The 14265-nt window shown below is 48.3% G+C and overlaps 1 protein-coding gene across 4 annotated transcripts in view; it reads right to left on the bottom strand.

Annotated features, from left to right (window-relative positions):
* The window catches only part of LOC147696854 (transmembrane protein 126A-like), a 59277-nt gene extending 46416 nt beyond the window's left edge, over positions 1-12861 (bottom strand). Inside the window, exon 1 of one of the 4 annotated variants that reach the window (XM_086933919.1) lies at positions 12616-12861. The gene's annotated coding sequence lies outside the window, so the exon portion shown is untranslated. Of the gene's footprint in view, positions 1-12352; positions 12570-12615 lie in introns of those variants that run through there. The other 3 variants (XM_086933920.1, XM_086933918.1, XM_086933921.1) reach the window with 3 other exon arrangements.
* Between the last annotated feature and the right edge of the window lie 1404 nt (positions 12862-14265).

Raw genomic sequence — 14265 nt, 5'->3', positions numbered from 1 at the left:
TCTGCACGCACTGTCACTCTGCACGCACTGTCACTCTGCACGCACTGTCACTCTGCACTCACTGTCACTCTGCACTCACTGTCACTCCGCACTCACTGTCACTCCGCACTCACTGTCACTCCGCACTCACTGTCACTCTGCACTCACTGTCACTCCGCACTCACTGTCACTCTGCACGCACTGTCACTCTGCACGCACTGTCACTCTGCACGCACTCTGCACGCACTGTCACTCTGCACGCACTGTCACTCTGCACGCACTCTGCACTTACTGTCACTCTGCACTTACTGTGCACTCACTGTCACTCTGCACTCACTGTCACTCCGCACTCACTGTCACTCCGCACTCACTGTCACTCTGCACTCACTGTCACTCTGCACTCACTGTCACTCTGCACTCACTGTCACTCTGCACTCACTCTGCACGCACTCTGCACTCACTGTCACTCTGCACGCACTCTGCACTCACTGTCACTCTGCACGCACTCTGCACTCACTGTCACTCTGCACGCACTCTGCACTCACTGTCACTCTGCACTCACTGTCACTCTGCACTCACTGTCACTCTGCACTCACTGTCACTCTGCACTCACTCTGCACTCACTGTCACTCTGCACTCACTGTCTGTTAGACGGACCGGGAGGGTCGGCCGAGATTACGGGGAGAGGTCTCCGGGGAGAGCCGTCTCCAACGACTGTACAGACAAGTAACTTCCCCCCCCACAGACGGACACCACACAAGACTGAAGGTTAACGAGACTTTATATGCAATTCTTAGGTTACGATGGTATGATACAAGGAGGTCTGGACTCAGGGGTCCCCTCGATTCTAGTCTCTGGCTGAGGAAAGGGGTAGCGGGACAGTCTTAGTTACCAATGAGTGAAAAATAGCTCTCAATCCTCGAGCTCGGCGTTCTAGATGATCGGGCCGCGGCGGAGCCAGGCAGGTCCCGAGATGGATGAAGGAAAGACGACGGTCCGCGGCGGAGCCTGCAGGTCCCGGTGAAGGATGACGGTTACAACGGTCCGCGGCCACGCCAGCAGATCCCGACGACGATGAAGGATGAAGGTTACGACGGCTGTGGCAGCGCCAACAGGCAGGACGATGGTGCACAGGACAGAGCTACGGCAGCGCCAGTAGTCCGTCCAGGATGAGTTCCTCTTTACGTCTCTCGACTCCAAGATACAACTGCCTTCCTGCTCTGGAGCTGCCCCAGTTATAGGGCTGGCGTGCTTTGATGTCCGGACCCTCGCACCTGGAGGTCGGGAGGTCCGGGATGAGGGAGTCCAGACACCCAGCAGGGGGGTGGAGCCAGCGCCCGGGGAGGCGATGGGCGAGCGGCACTTGGCGGGGGAGAGCCATCGGCACCTCTTTCTCCCATTGACTTGCCAAGTAGCCCGCTCACCTCCTGGGTGGAGGGTGGTGCCGGAATGTCTGAGGCCGGGCCAGGCCCAGGGTTGAGGTCGATCGGGGGCCAGGCGGCCTCGTGGTGAAGTGTCCAAGATGGCGGCTCAGGCTGGCCGCGTGGGCCGGCAGTGGATCGGACCCACGAGGTTAACGTGCTCGCGGCAGGGGCCCTGAGAGGGCGGAAGACGTGCAATGGTGATGTGTGGTACTTGCGTGACGGTACTCAGGCCTGGTTGGGCTGGGGGAGAGTGGCCCTTCATGTGGCCTGTCCAACACTGTCACTCTGCACGCACTCTGCACTCACTGTCACTCCGCACTCACTGTCACTCTGCACGCACTGTCACTCTGCACGCACTGTCACTCTGCACGCACTGTCACTCTGCACGCACTGTCACTCTGCACGCACTCTGCACTTACTGTCACTCTGCACTTACTGTGCACTCACTGTCACTCTGCACTCACTGTCACTCTGCACTCACTGTCACTCTGCACTCACTGTCACTCTGCACTCACTCTGCACTCACTGTCACTCTGCACTCACTCTGCACTCACTGTCACTCTGCACTCACTCTGCACCCTGCACTCACCCTGCACTCACTGTCACTCTGCACGCACTCTGCACTCACTGTCACTCTGCACGCACTCTGCACTCACTGTTTCTGCACACACTCTGCACTCAGTCACTCTGCACTCAGTCACTCTGCACTCACTGTCAGTCCGCACTCACTGTCAGTCCGCACTCACTGTCACTCCGCACTCACTGTCACTCCGCACTCACTGTCACTCTGCACTCACTCTGTACTCACTGTCACTCTGCACTCACTGTCACTCTGCACGCACCGTCACTCTGCACTCACTCTGCACGCACTGTCACTCTGCACTCACTGTCACTCTGCACTCACTGTCACTCTGCACTCACTGTCACTCTGCACTCACTCTGCACGCACTGCCACTCTGCACGCACTGTCACTCTGCACGCACTGCCACTCTGCACGCACTGTCACTCTGCACGCACTGTCACTCTGCACTCACTGTCACTCTGCACTCACTGTCACTCCGCACTCACTGTCACTCCGCACTCACTGTCACTCCGCACTCACTGTCACTCCGCACTCACTGTCACTCTGCACTCACTGTCACTCTGCACTCACTCTGCACGCACTCTGCACTCACTGTCACTCTGCACGCACTCTGCACTCACTGTCACTGCACGCACTCTGCACTTACTGTCACTCTGCACGCACTGCCACTCTGCACGCACTGTCACTCTGCACTCACTGTCACTCTGCACTCACTGTCACTCTGCACTCACTGTCACTCTGCACTCACTGTCACTCTGCACTCACTGTCACTCCGCACTCACTGTCACTCTGCACTCACTGTCACTCTGCACGCACTCTGCACTCACTGTCACTGCACGCACTCTGCACTTACTGGCACTCTGCACGCACTCTGCACTCACTGTCACTCTGCACTCACAGAAGGGGACAAACGCAAACCAACAATCGCAAAAGTAGAAACTCTTCAGCAACACAAACCTCCCCAATACCCTCCTCAGGAAATAGAACGCTACTTAACATTTTGATGACCTGATCATTCTTACAGAGTGCAAGTATACTTTTCTCTCACCATTACACTGTGATTACTATTCAACTGAATGATACTACTTTTATCAACCTCACAAGGGGGAATGGTTGAATTGGCTATGCTGAGATTCATACCAGTGGCCTACGTGCATCTTCGGACGGAGCGGGACTTCGATGTGCGGGACCTCGACCGACGACGCCTCCTGGGACTGCGACTCCGGCGTCCATAACTTCCTCCACTGCCTCCATATCTTCGAGGTGGTGGTCCCCTGCGGCTATGGTGTGAGTCTGGTGGCCTTCCATAACGAGCCATCTGCACCCGAAGTTCGCGCCCATCCAGTACGGCTCCGTCCATGGCGTCCATCGCATCCTCGGCATCACGTTTGTCATGGAATCTTAAAAGGAAGTCAGGCAGGCCGGGGTCGGGACTGCGGGACACCTCTGTGACGTCATTCCCGGGCCGCGCTCTGATTGGCTGCTGGCCCGGGACCTGACATGCAACCAGGAAGGGGGGCCGGCAGCAGGAAGTGGCGTGAGCATTGCGGCCCCGGGGCTCCCGTGACCAGGAAGGAGCCCTGGATACTGTTTCCCTTAAAGTCCCGGTCCCGAGATGGGGGACCGGGTGAAGACCCGCGGGGCGAAGCGGGCGCACTGAGGAGGCGGGGCTCCCATGTGGAGAGAGAGCCCCGCCGAGCGCTACCACCGCCCGGCCACAGAGAAGCCTTCTGTCCAGCAGCGGGCCCCCGTGATGTGGGGAGAGCCTGCAACTGCGGAGGAAGGGAAGGAGCCTGGAGACCCGGGGAGCGCCCGCCAGACACCGGTGAGTGGAGCCGGGAGGAGAGGGGCTAGTGTGTGTGGAGGGGTCTCTGTGTATGCGTGTAGGTGACGGGGGTGTGCCTGTGTATGCGTGTGTATGTGCGCATGCGTGAGTGCTGTGTATGTGTGTGGCTGTGATGTGCGCATGCGTGAATGTTGGTGCGCGTGCACGCAGCTGAATCCAGCCAAGGATAAGCTCGTCACAGTTTCTTGTCCTTCATTCCCCCGTGCCCGACAGCTTTAAGTCTCCAGCCTGGACGCATCCTTCGGATGCGATTTCCAGGCGAGACCTAAAAAGCACAACAAGCACAATCCCAACCGCCACCTTGCACTACGATAAATCCCTCCACCCACCAGTCCCTGCACCAGAAACAGCCAAACTTCTTCAACGTTTCTCACACCCCTGGAGTCTGTGTGTATGTTTTGGTTTTGTTTTTCAAACACCAGCCCTCCCAGGCTTTTCCTCCACCTCCCCCCACTCCTAAGGTTCAGCTGCGTCCTTTGGGCTCAAACTCAAGCTGTGCAGGAAGATTAACCATTTCAGGCGGCTACTTTTTCTGCACCAACTCGGACTGTGCTTTAGTAGAAGCTGCATCCTCTATCTGCAGAAATGTAATGCAGACATTTTATTTTGCAGGAATGTTTCTCTTAAAAGTAGTCATTTTACTTTAGAGGTACCTTTTAAGCAGTGTGAATTTCCATGCGTCTTTTGTTATTTGTAAGTATCATTTCAAAATGAGTGTGTTGGGAAACGTTCTTTTTTTGTGGGGAGGGGTGCGGGTAAAGTTAAGGTAAATAGTGTGCGCTGTGAACCAGTTACATTGTGCTTAATATTTGATTTTATTACATTATTTACACCTGTACACTCGCTTATTTATAAATGAAGAAGCTTTAAAAAACATGATATATTCAGAAATATCGGCAGGGCGCTACATTTTTCATGTTGTGGCCAAAGCTATTTGTTCAATTTTCAGAAGTGGGGAGAACACCACATGTAACAGGAAGACATACAGTGGAAAACGTTGCTCCTGTAACGTGTTTGCATAGTGGACGCCCTTGTATAATAATTGTTGCTAGAGCCTATTATCTGTAAAAATAATTGAGCACAATTACTGTGTTTGTTTACAGAAAATACACAACATCCTTCCTTTCAAGTTTATGGTACTCAAATTTGGGAAAAATGTAATATTTACAAACTATACAGTAAGCATTATAATAAGGACCTTTGACTGTGGCACGAGGCCAAACAACTAGTAACCCAGCTTCCCCATACCACTAATATTTTCGCTTGTTAAGGTCTTAAAAAATGCCAATATCAGCATACACTTTGTTTAAAACATTAAAGGGCCTTTTGTAAAGCAAATAAGACTAAAGTGGCAAATTATAACACAGGAAACCAGGTTACAATCATTACTTCAGCTCAACATCCTGCTATTGTCAACACATCACTTTTCTCTCTGGTTACCTAAAAATATGTTACATTGTTATTGACGATGTCATTTCAATATTGGCGTCGCCAGAACATATAGTGATCTTGTGCAACTCACACAGTTTAAGCCACATTCACTGTTAAGACTTCACAAGCTATGAAGCTATAATATAAAACCTCTTACCACGTAAAAAAAAACCAACTTCTAACACTATGCAGGAATACTTCATTGTATTACCTTGTATATACCCCATACTGTTACAAGCTGTCTTTTTAGGTTTCGGCTACGCACTACGAAGCAGTGGGCGGAGCCGAAACTTCATGAGTTCAACAGTGGTGCTTTGACCCGCCTCTCTCTCCCATTGGCTAGCTCCATAAATGGAGGCTAGCCATTGGAAGAGATTGGCTGTCAATCACCATTTCCCCGTCGGAACGCGATTCGGGGGCGTTTCTCGGTCTTTTTTTAAGTCCCGTCCCTTGTTGCCGTGTGTCCCGGGCCGCGCTGTGATTGGCTGCCAGCCCGGGACACCCCCGTGACGTCATTCCCCGGGCCGCGCTGTGATTGGTGTAGAGCAGCGCATCGAAATAAACGAGCCGGCTGCAGGGGAGCCCTGCACCGTACATGATCCAGGCTTGCGCTGCTCTGGGGAGTGGCTACTCTGCACTGCCGCACCTGATCTTCCAGGACCTACGCTTCCTTTTCTACGACCCCGCGGTGTGCGGGATCCGCATGTTGTTGCTTTCCTCTTGCCCCTTTAACTCCATTCTCTCTGCATTCGCTGCCCAAGAGCTGCGCCTGCGGCACCATGTTCACGCAAATGGCCTCGAAAATGCGAGACGAAAATCAAGAGAACGTGCAGCCGGGCAAGAACGGGGCTACTCTGGGCGCCGCCGGCGGACGAGTTGTGCTGGGCGTGTTGCAGAATAACCGCGTGACCAGGGTGCAGCCTCAGAGGAGCAGCCGGCAGCAGCAGCCCCAGCAGGTCAGTGTCAGTACTTCCTTGATTAAGAGATGTGTCCAGGCCCTACGGCCGCACTTTAGTTTACCATCGAAGGGTTGTCTGGAATGCCGGGGTTATCTCGGTACTGAGCATTGTTCCCGTGCCAGCCATTCTCATTAATACGTCCAATTCCCCCCGCCTCTTAGTGTGTGTGTGTATGTATGTATTTATATATTACAACCGGTGCGTGTAGCCAAGAAGCCAGTCCCGGTGTACGCTAGTTAGTGTAAAGCCAGGCGGGTGGTTCGATCAGTCTGACCTGGGTCTATTTCATGGGACGTGGCCCCATTCTGCGCTGTGCAGTCAGGCCAGGCGCCCTGCTCCTGTAGTTCAATTGACAACCAGCTGCTGCATCGCTTTTGGCGGCCACTGCCTCTGACTTGCATTGTCCCCAGTCCTTCTGCGCTCACGAGCGGGGACTCTATAAACTGCTGGATCACGATCGCATCAGCAATCCTCTCTCATCATTGTAGGAAAGAGGAGTCTCTGCACACTTTCGATTCCGAAACTCTTGCACCCTGGGACGTTTTCCATATCCCCCACCTCAACGCACAGCAGTCAATTCCTTCCTTTAACTATAGAAACTTGCCACGCATGTGTTCCCATTCCGACTGGAAGCTGGCGACTATCTAGAAGGTACGGTCTAGGAAACTACTACTCATGGGACTATATTCCTACCTGCCAACCACATGCAACGTTTTAAGAAGATAGCGTAACACCTGCTTGCACCGACTGGCTACAAACGCAATTCTTAAGCAGGTGCGTACGCTGCAGTAAGTACCTAAGAGCCTCAATTAGCCCAAATGTATTTACTCCGTCCCGCCCAAGAAACTGATCACACTACACGGATGGTAGTCATCGGCACCCAGAGTTGTCACTAATGCGCTATAATCGTAACTAGAGCAATGCGCTCGTAACGATGGGAGAGAAAGCTCCTGCTCATCTGTAACAATAACCAGTTACTCAGAGTAGTGTGCTACTTGCTGTATAGCGCAACAACGCTTTGTCTGGGGTAGTAAGCGCTATATAAATGCAATTACTTCTCACGCAGCTACATCTGCAACTTTACATACAGCTTAAGCACCGTGTAGCATAACACGTTCAAATACGGTTATACAAGACCAGACGAGAGCACTACTCTGGCCATCGCGCACAATAGGTACACTTTCAATATCATCCATACTACATAATTGTACCCTTACTACCCAACACCCTTACAGCGAAGCACACTGCAGGTCTCTCAAAACTAGTGCCTCGGAAGTACGAGCCACTAAGAGGCGCCTACATTTATTGGCATTGTAAATGACAATGCCATTTATTTATCTGTTTTCAAAAACAACACATAAATAAAACGTTTGTCATTTACAATGCCAATAGCTCTAACTTTTGCAAAGGCGAAACCGTTGCATTGTAAATGCTTGTTTTCAATTGGAATAGATGTTATATTATAGTTTAATAGTCCCTAAAGTCTTCATAGTTAATATGGCTTAAACGGTGGATGTACCCAAAATTACTATATGCTAGTGCGACGCCAAGACTTAAATGACTGTCAGCAACACTGTAATACATTTCCCCTTTTTAGGTACATGGATAGAAAACTGATTTGGACACAATAACAAGATGTTAAGCTTAGATCGTGATTCTAAGCTGGTTTCCAAAGTTCTTTCAACTCTCAACAACATAAACCTCTTAAGGGGTTGTCCATTCCAATTCACCAACCACACACTTCATTATTTTTACAATGTGATGGACATTGGTCTATAAGGGAGCAACATAAACCGCTTTAGCACCAAGATATAAAGTGCTCTTTTTATCGGTGCAATATAAAGCGATTTTCAACTCTCTACCGTAACCATATGGCGACACTTTGCATCATTTATTTTATTTATCCTCCAGATAGTATAAACTGCTCTTTTAACAGCACCATAAAGTGTTTTTTCCTGCATCTGCCGGTATTTTACCTACGTGTATTTCTCAGATGGATTCCCTTCATCCACCAGGCTGAAAGCTTCCAAACCGTTTGCATCAATCAACACAGACTAAATTTTTAAACTACAAGTGGTTCTTCTCCAGGACGCCAATGCTCATCTATGGCACTGTCTTGATGGGTTGCTGCACAGTTGGTTATATGCTTTAAGCTAGAGTATTCTAAACAGAAAACTTAAGAGAAGTAATTGCAGTACTGCCAAGAATGTTACAAGGGGTGTCTCTCAACAAAAGCATTCAAACCTCGCCATATTACAATAAATGATGGCAGTATATGCCTTCTACAGTGCATACGATTTACAAAAGGGGGTGGTGATGAACAGAGTGTCTGAGTTAAGCAGACCACTCTTACCCAGTCCAAAGATCAGGGCTTGATCCATCACCGTTATTTATCTCACTGCCCCATCCCAGCTCAGAACATGGCTATATGCAAATCAGTCTGTCCCTGGCCCAGTGCATCATGGGAACAGGGCAGACTAAACTACCAAGCCAATTCTTCACCAGAAAGGAGACAAGCTACCGGGGACCGGTTTCTGGCATTTCAGCCTTCTTCGGCCCGGCTTGCTTGAATCCTGATGGAGCAGTGAGAAAGGGACTCATGTCTGAGTATACCCTGCCACACCTATAGTGGCCAAAAACGATTTACAAAAGGGGGTGGTGATGAACAGAGTGTCTGAGTTAAGCAGACCACTCTTACCCAGTCCAAAGATCAGGGCTTGATCCATCACCGTTATTTATCTCACTGCCCCATCCCAGCTCAGAACATGGCTATATGCAAATCAGTCTGTCCCTGGCCCAGTGCATCATGGGAACAGGGCAGACTAAACTACCAAGCCAATTCTTCACCAGAAAGGAGACAAGCTACCGGGGACCGGTTTCTGGCATTTCAGCCTTCTTCGGCCCGGCTTGCTTGAATCCTGATGGAGCAGTGAGAAAGGGACTCATGTCTGAGTATACCCTGCCACACCTATAGTGGCCAAAAACGATTTACAAAAGGGGGTGGTGATGAACAGAGTGTCTGAGTTAAGCAGACCACTCTTACCCAGTCCAAAGATCAGGGCTTGATCCATCACCGTTATTTATCTCACTGCCCCATCCCAGCTCAGAACATGGCTATATGCATATCAGTCTGTCCCTGGCCCAGTGCATCATGGGAACAGGGCAGACTAAACTACCAAGCCAATTCTTCACCAGAAAGGAGACAAGCTACCGGGGACCGGTTTCTGGCATTTCAGCCTTCTTCGGCCCGGCTTGCTTGAATCCTGATGGAGCAGTGAGAAAGGGACTCATGTCTGAGTATACCCTGCCACACCTATAGTGGCCAAAAACGATTTACAAAAGGGGGTGGTGATGAACAGAGTGTCTGAGTTAAGCAGACCACTCTTACCCAGTCCAAAGATCAGGGCTTGATCCATCACCGTTATTTATCTCACTGCCCCATCCCAGCTCAGAACATGGCTATATGCAAATCAGTCTGTCCCTGGCCCAGTGCATCATGGGAACAGGGCAGACTAAACTACCAAGCCAATTCTTTACCAGAAAGGAGACAAGCTACCGGGGACCGGTTTCTGGCATTTCAGCCTTCTTCGGCCCGGCTTGCTTGAATCCTGATGGAGCAGTGAGAAAGGGACTCATGTCTGAGTATACCCTGCCACACCTATAGTGGCCAAAAACGATTTACAAAAGGGGGTGGTGATGAACAGAGTGTCTGAGTTAAGCAGACCACTCTTACCCAGTCCAAAGATCAGGGCTTGATCCATCACCGTTATTTATCTCACTGCCCCATCCCAGCTCAGAACATGGCTATATGCAAATCAGTCTGTCCCTGGCCCAGTGCATCATGGGAACAGGGCAGACTAAACTACCAAGCCAATTCTTCACCAGAAAGGAGACAAGCTACCGGGGACCGGTTTCTGGCATTTCAGCCTTCTTCGGCCCGGCTTGCTTGAATCCTGATGGAGCAGTGAGAAAGGGACTCATGTCTGAGTATACCCTGCCACACCTATAGTGGCCAAAAACGATTTACAAAAGGGGGTGGTGATGAACAGAGTGTCTGAGTTAAGCAGACCACTCTTACCCAGTCCAAAGATCAGGGCTTGATCCATCACCGTTATTTATCTCACTGCCCCATCCCAGCTCAGAACATGGCTATATGCAAATCAGTCTGTCCCTGGCCCAGTGCATCATGGGAACAGGGCAGACTAAACTACCAAGCCAATTCTTCACCAGAAAGGAGACAAGCTACCGGGGACCGGTTTCTGGCATTTCAGCCTTCTTCGGCCCTTCAGGTTCTGAAACTGGGATGGTGCAAGGAGCTAAAAAACGGTGTTGGATCTAGCCCTGATCTTTTGAATGGGTGAGAGCTTTCTGCTTAATTCAGAGACTCTGTCCCTCACCACCCCTTTTTGTAAATATTCTACAGTGCATAGCCACAAACTGGATTACGGTTAACATTTTCGCATTACCCAACTAAATGGTGCTAACGGTTCTGCCTGAGGAGGGTGAAAGACTAGATGACCTTCCGCAGCTGTTTATACAAAAAATATAAAGCAGAAGACTCAACCCAGTGATAATGCATACAAGAAGAGGGACTAGGAGCACTATACAATGCAGACAGAAACCAAATCCCACATACAAGATGAAAAAATAATACATGAACAAATACACCAAACCATGCTTGCACGAATAAAGGTACGGAATTATGCACAAATGAAGACAGGCACCAACCCTGCATGAACAATAGGAGACACCAATGTAGTAAAATGTGTTTAAGTATGCTAGAATTTTCCAAAATAATTTCTAATGGAAAAAAGTGTAATCAGTTTCAATAACATTATGGCAAACAACCATTGCCAAAAATGTGAACTGCCAAAGGACTTTAACTTTGATGTAAACAATGTATGATCTAATAAACTATTGATGCCATTTCTGTTGTGCCTTTAAAGCAGCACTCTATTACTGTTATTTTCATAAGTAAAATGATAGAAGACAACAACCATAAAGTTCTCAGACTGGCACTGCTCTATAAGGCGCAGTCCAGTCTAGAATTAAATGAGGATGTCTCTACAGATAAAAAGCAGGACTAAACGACCATGTACTATTTTACCAGCGAGATGTACTCGAGTTTCAGAGCAAAACAAGCAAGCAATAATTTAAGCAAATATGAATGAAAAGATCTTTGTTGTTGCACAACTCAATTGTACTCATTTTATTGACCTTGAAAGGACGAAAGGCTGAGTGAACCCACAGGGATTCCTCGAATGGATGAATGGCGGAGTGAACCCGCAGGGATTTGAACTTTTGACCTTGATGTCAAACAATGACTTTTGAAGTCCACCGAGTCACCAGACATGGCCTCTGAGTAACATGGTCTAACTTTTGTTTTGCTTTCACTGTCACCACCACCATCTCCTAATGCTGTAGTTTCTTCAACAGGTTATGCTGGAGAATGGGATACAGTATTGAAATAACCAGTTTGGATTTGGATAGCACCCAGGCTCGTATCCTTTGAAGAGGGAATGGAAAAAAAAACTCTTCACTAGGTGCTCATTGTGCGGACATGGAAGGTTCCCCAACTACCATAATCCCCGCTTTTCCATTTGGATCAATTCGCCTCATCCAAGCTTCTTTTGCGGATAGCCAGTGGATATTTCTACAAACCTTAAATTCCTTTATTTTTTTCCCAGCAACAAAAGGGCTGGGTCTTTTTAAAGCAGCCAAACCACTTCTCAAATACAAATACAATTCTCAAATGCTTTGAGACATGGTATGTGAAAGAGCGCTTTGCGCACGTGTAACTCACCCACCCAAAACAAATATTAGATGAGTCACTGCCCCATTTAACATAGCCAGTGAAATAATTGGAAGCAAATAGTCAAAACTGTACAGGGAACAGAAATTACGATACATGAACACAAAAATGATTTCAAGACATAATGCAGCGCAGTGTTAACACTATCAGTAGGATCTGGTATTACTACTGTATGTCAGAGATCCATGACCTTGGAAAACATAGAGAAGCCCAGATTTAGAGTGCTAGCACACCAGCTCAATAGACATATGTGAAGACAAATGCTGTACCACTTTATTTCTCTTGGAGTACACTGCTACCCGCGCAAATAACACTCACTTCAAAGTCCCCTTTATTATTTTCAAATAATAGACTTTTGAACCATGCTGTTTGTTGCTGCGCTCCTTATCCCTTGAGTCAGCTCCTCCGCTGCGCCGCAGTTGTCAATACCTGCTATTGTGCCACCCTACGCAGCCTCATCCATTGACCTCTCACTAGCAATGACAACCATACTATTTAAATTGATTTTCGACGGGTTTGAACGCCCCGGAAGAAGAATCGCAATACACACACATTCAAGAAAAACCCGGAAGTGAACTCACGCAAATGGTGAGCTTCAGTACGCCACAGCTGTAGTCTTTGCACAGTTACCCGACTGGCTGGCTGCATTCGATGCACCGATATGCCCCCAACGTGCACCTCGTTTGGGGAGCCGTGGTACCTTTTCAGGTACCAGAACGGTTACAGAATAGTGGGGAACAGCGTTAAAGTTAATACAGAACACAATTCAAGGACTGGCCGTCACCCTTGAACTGTCATCCACTTCCTGTTCCGTGCTCCTTAGTCATAGAAAAAGAAAGAGGACAAACGAAGATATTGTGAACTACCTTGAACATCCGAAATTAATGTCCTGCTTTATTGTGTGCACATTTTAAACGCCTGCAGCTGGTATTCAGCAGAATCACTTGGCTACTGTCTGCGACAGCGCCCCCTGCACGAGTCACTGCAGCTTCCACATCGGGGTAGACAAGTGTTGCACAGCTACTGCGAGGGCTAAAATGCTCTTGCAGGCAAAAGCATTTTCTGTTTCTATGTTTTGAACATTCAAAGTAGTGTCTCCTCATGCTTTACATTAGGTACAGCCCAGAGAAAAGCGAACTCGCAGCAGCATCGTCCGTTTGGGACAGGAAATAGCGCAAGCCTATAGCCTACAGAAATGACAATGAAAGGACGATGCATCAATGCACAAATATATATTTTTTAAATTCTTTTTATTAAAGGGTTTGCATCAGCAAACATATAACAATATAAGAAAAGAGAACATTACCGCAATTTACCCAGTACTGCTGTCAATATAATGGTTTATGTATTTCAAAACATTGTCCAGTAATGATAGTGTTACATAGATCACGAAGTGCACTCAACACAAGTTGTATTTCAACATGGAGTCATGGGATTTTACAAGACTTCTCAATCACCCATGCTTACGCGTGAGTCTAATTTGCATGATCCAAGACACGCTATACTGTACCTGGTATTTGTACAATGCGTCACACTCTGCGGCGCTAAGCCAACTGGTAAATGGGGACCTGATGTCTTTAGGGCGGGAACGAGAGGGTAAGAGCTCCCAGTAGCATGACAGTTGATCCCTGCAATTTATTTATTTATTTATTTATTTATTTTTAAAGTTTTATATAGCGCGAACAAGATCTTTGCAGATATCAGAGCGCTTTACAGAAACAGTAGGTAGGATAAACAAGACTCTTGAATCAATATGAGATTCCGTAGACAGTGAGTTGCAAAAATAGGGTATCAATCATACTAGAGTATACAGAGTAATAACAATCAAGAAACAATAATAATATGGAAGCAGTACAATGTCTAAACGGATAAGATTATAGCACCCCAGAAGGTGAGTAAACACAATGTTGAAAGCAGAGTAGTAGTCAGTAGTGGGTGCGTTGCAGGTTATTGAGGCACTCAAGTCCTAGTGTACAACCCAATAAACAAGTTGGAAATCAATAGTATAGCATCTGTGCAATGAATTAGATCCAGAAGCAGACAAACAATGGACTAACATAGATAAGTATTCAGACAGCCGATAATGTAAGAGCCAAATACTGTCATTGTTCCAGTATCAATAGTGTTCAGGTGTATTTAGCCATAAGGATGGCCTTCACCTCTTTCTTGAAGAGAATAGTGGACGGGATAAGCCTGGTTTCTGGCGGGAGTGCATTCCAGATCCTAGGTGC

The sequence above is a fragment of the Lissotriton vulgaris genome, chromosome 8 (genome assembly GCF_964263255.1).
Source record: "Lissotriton vulgaris chromosome 8, aLisVul1.2, whole genome shotgun sequence".
NCBI lineage: Eukaryota > Metazoa > Chordata > Amphibia > Caudata > Salamandridae > Lissotriton > Lissotriton vulgaris.
This window is presented reverse-complemented; position numbering and strand designations above follow the sequence as displayed.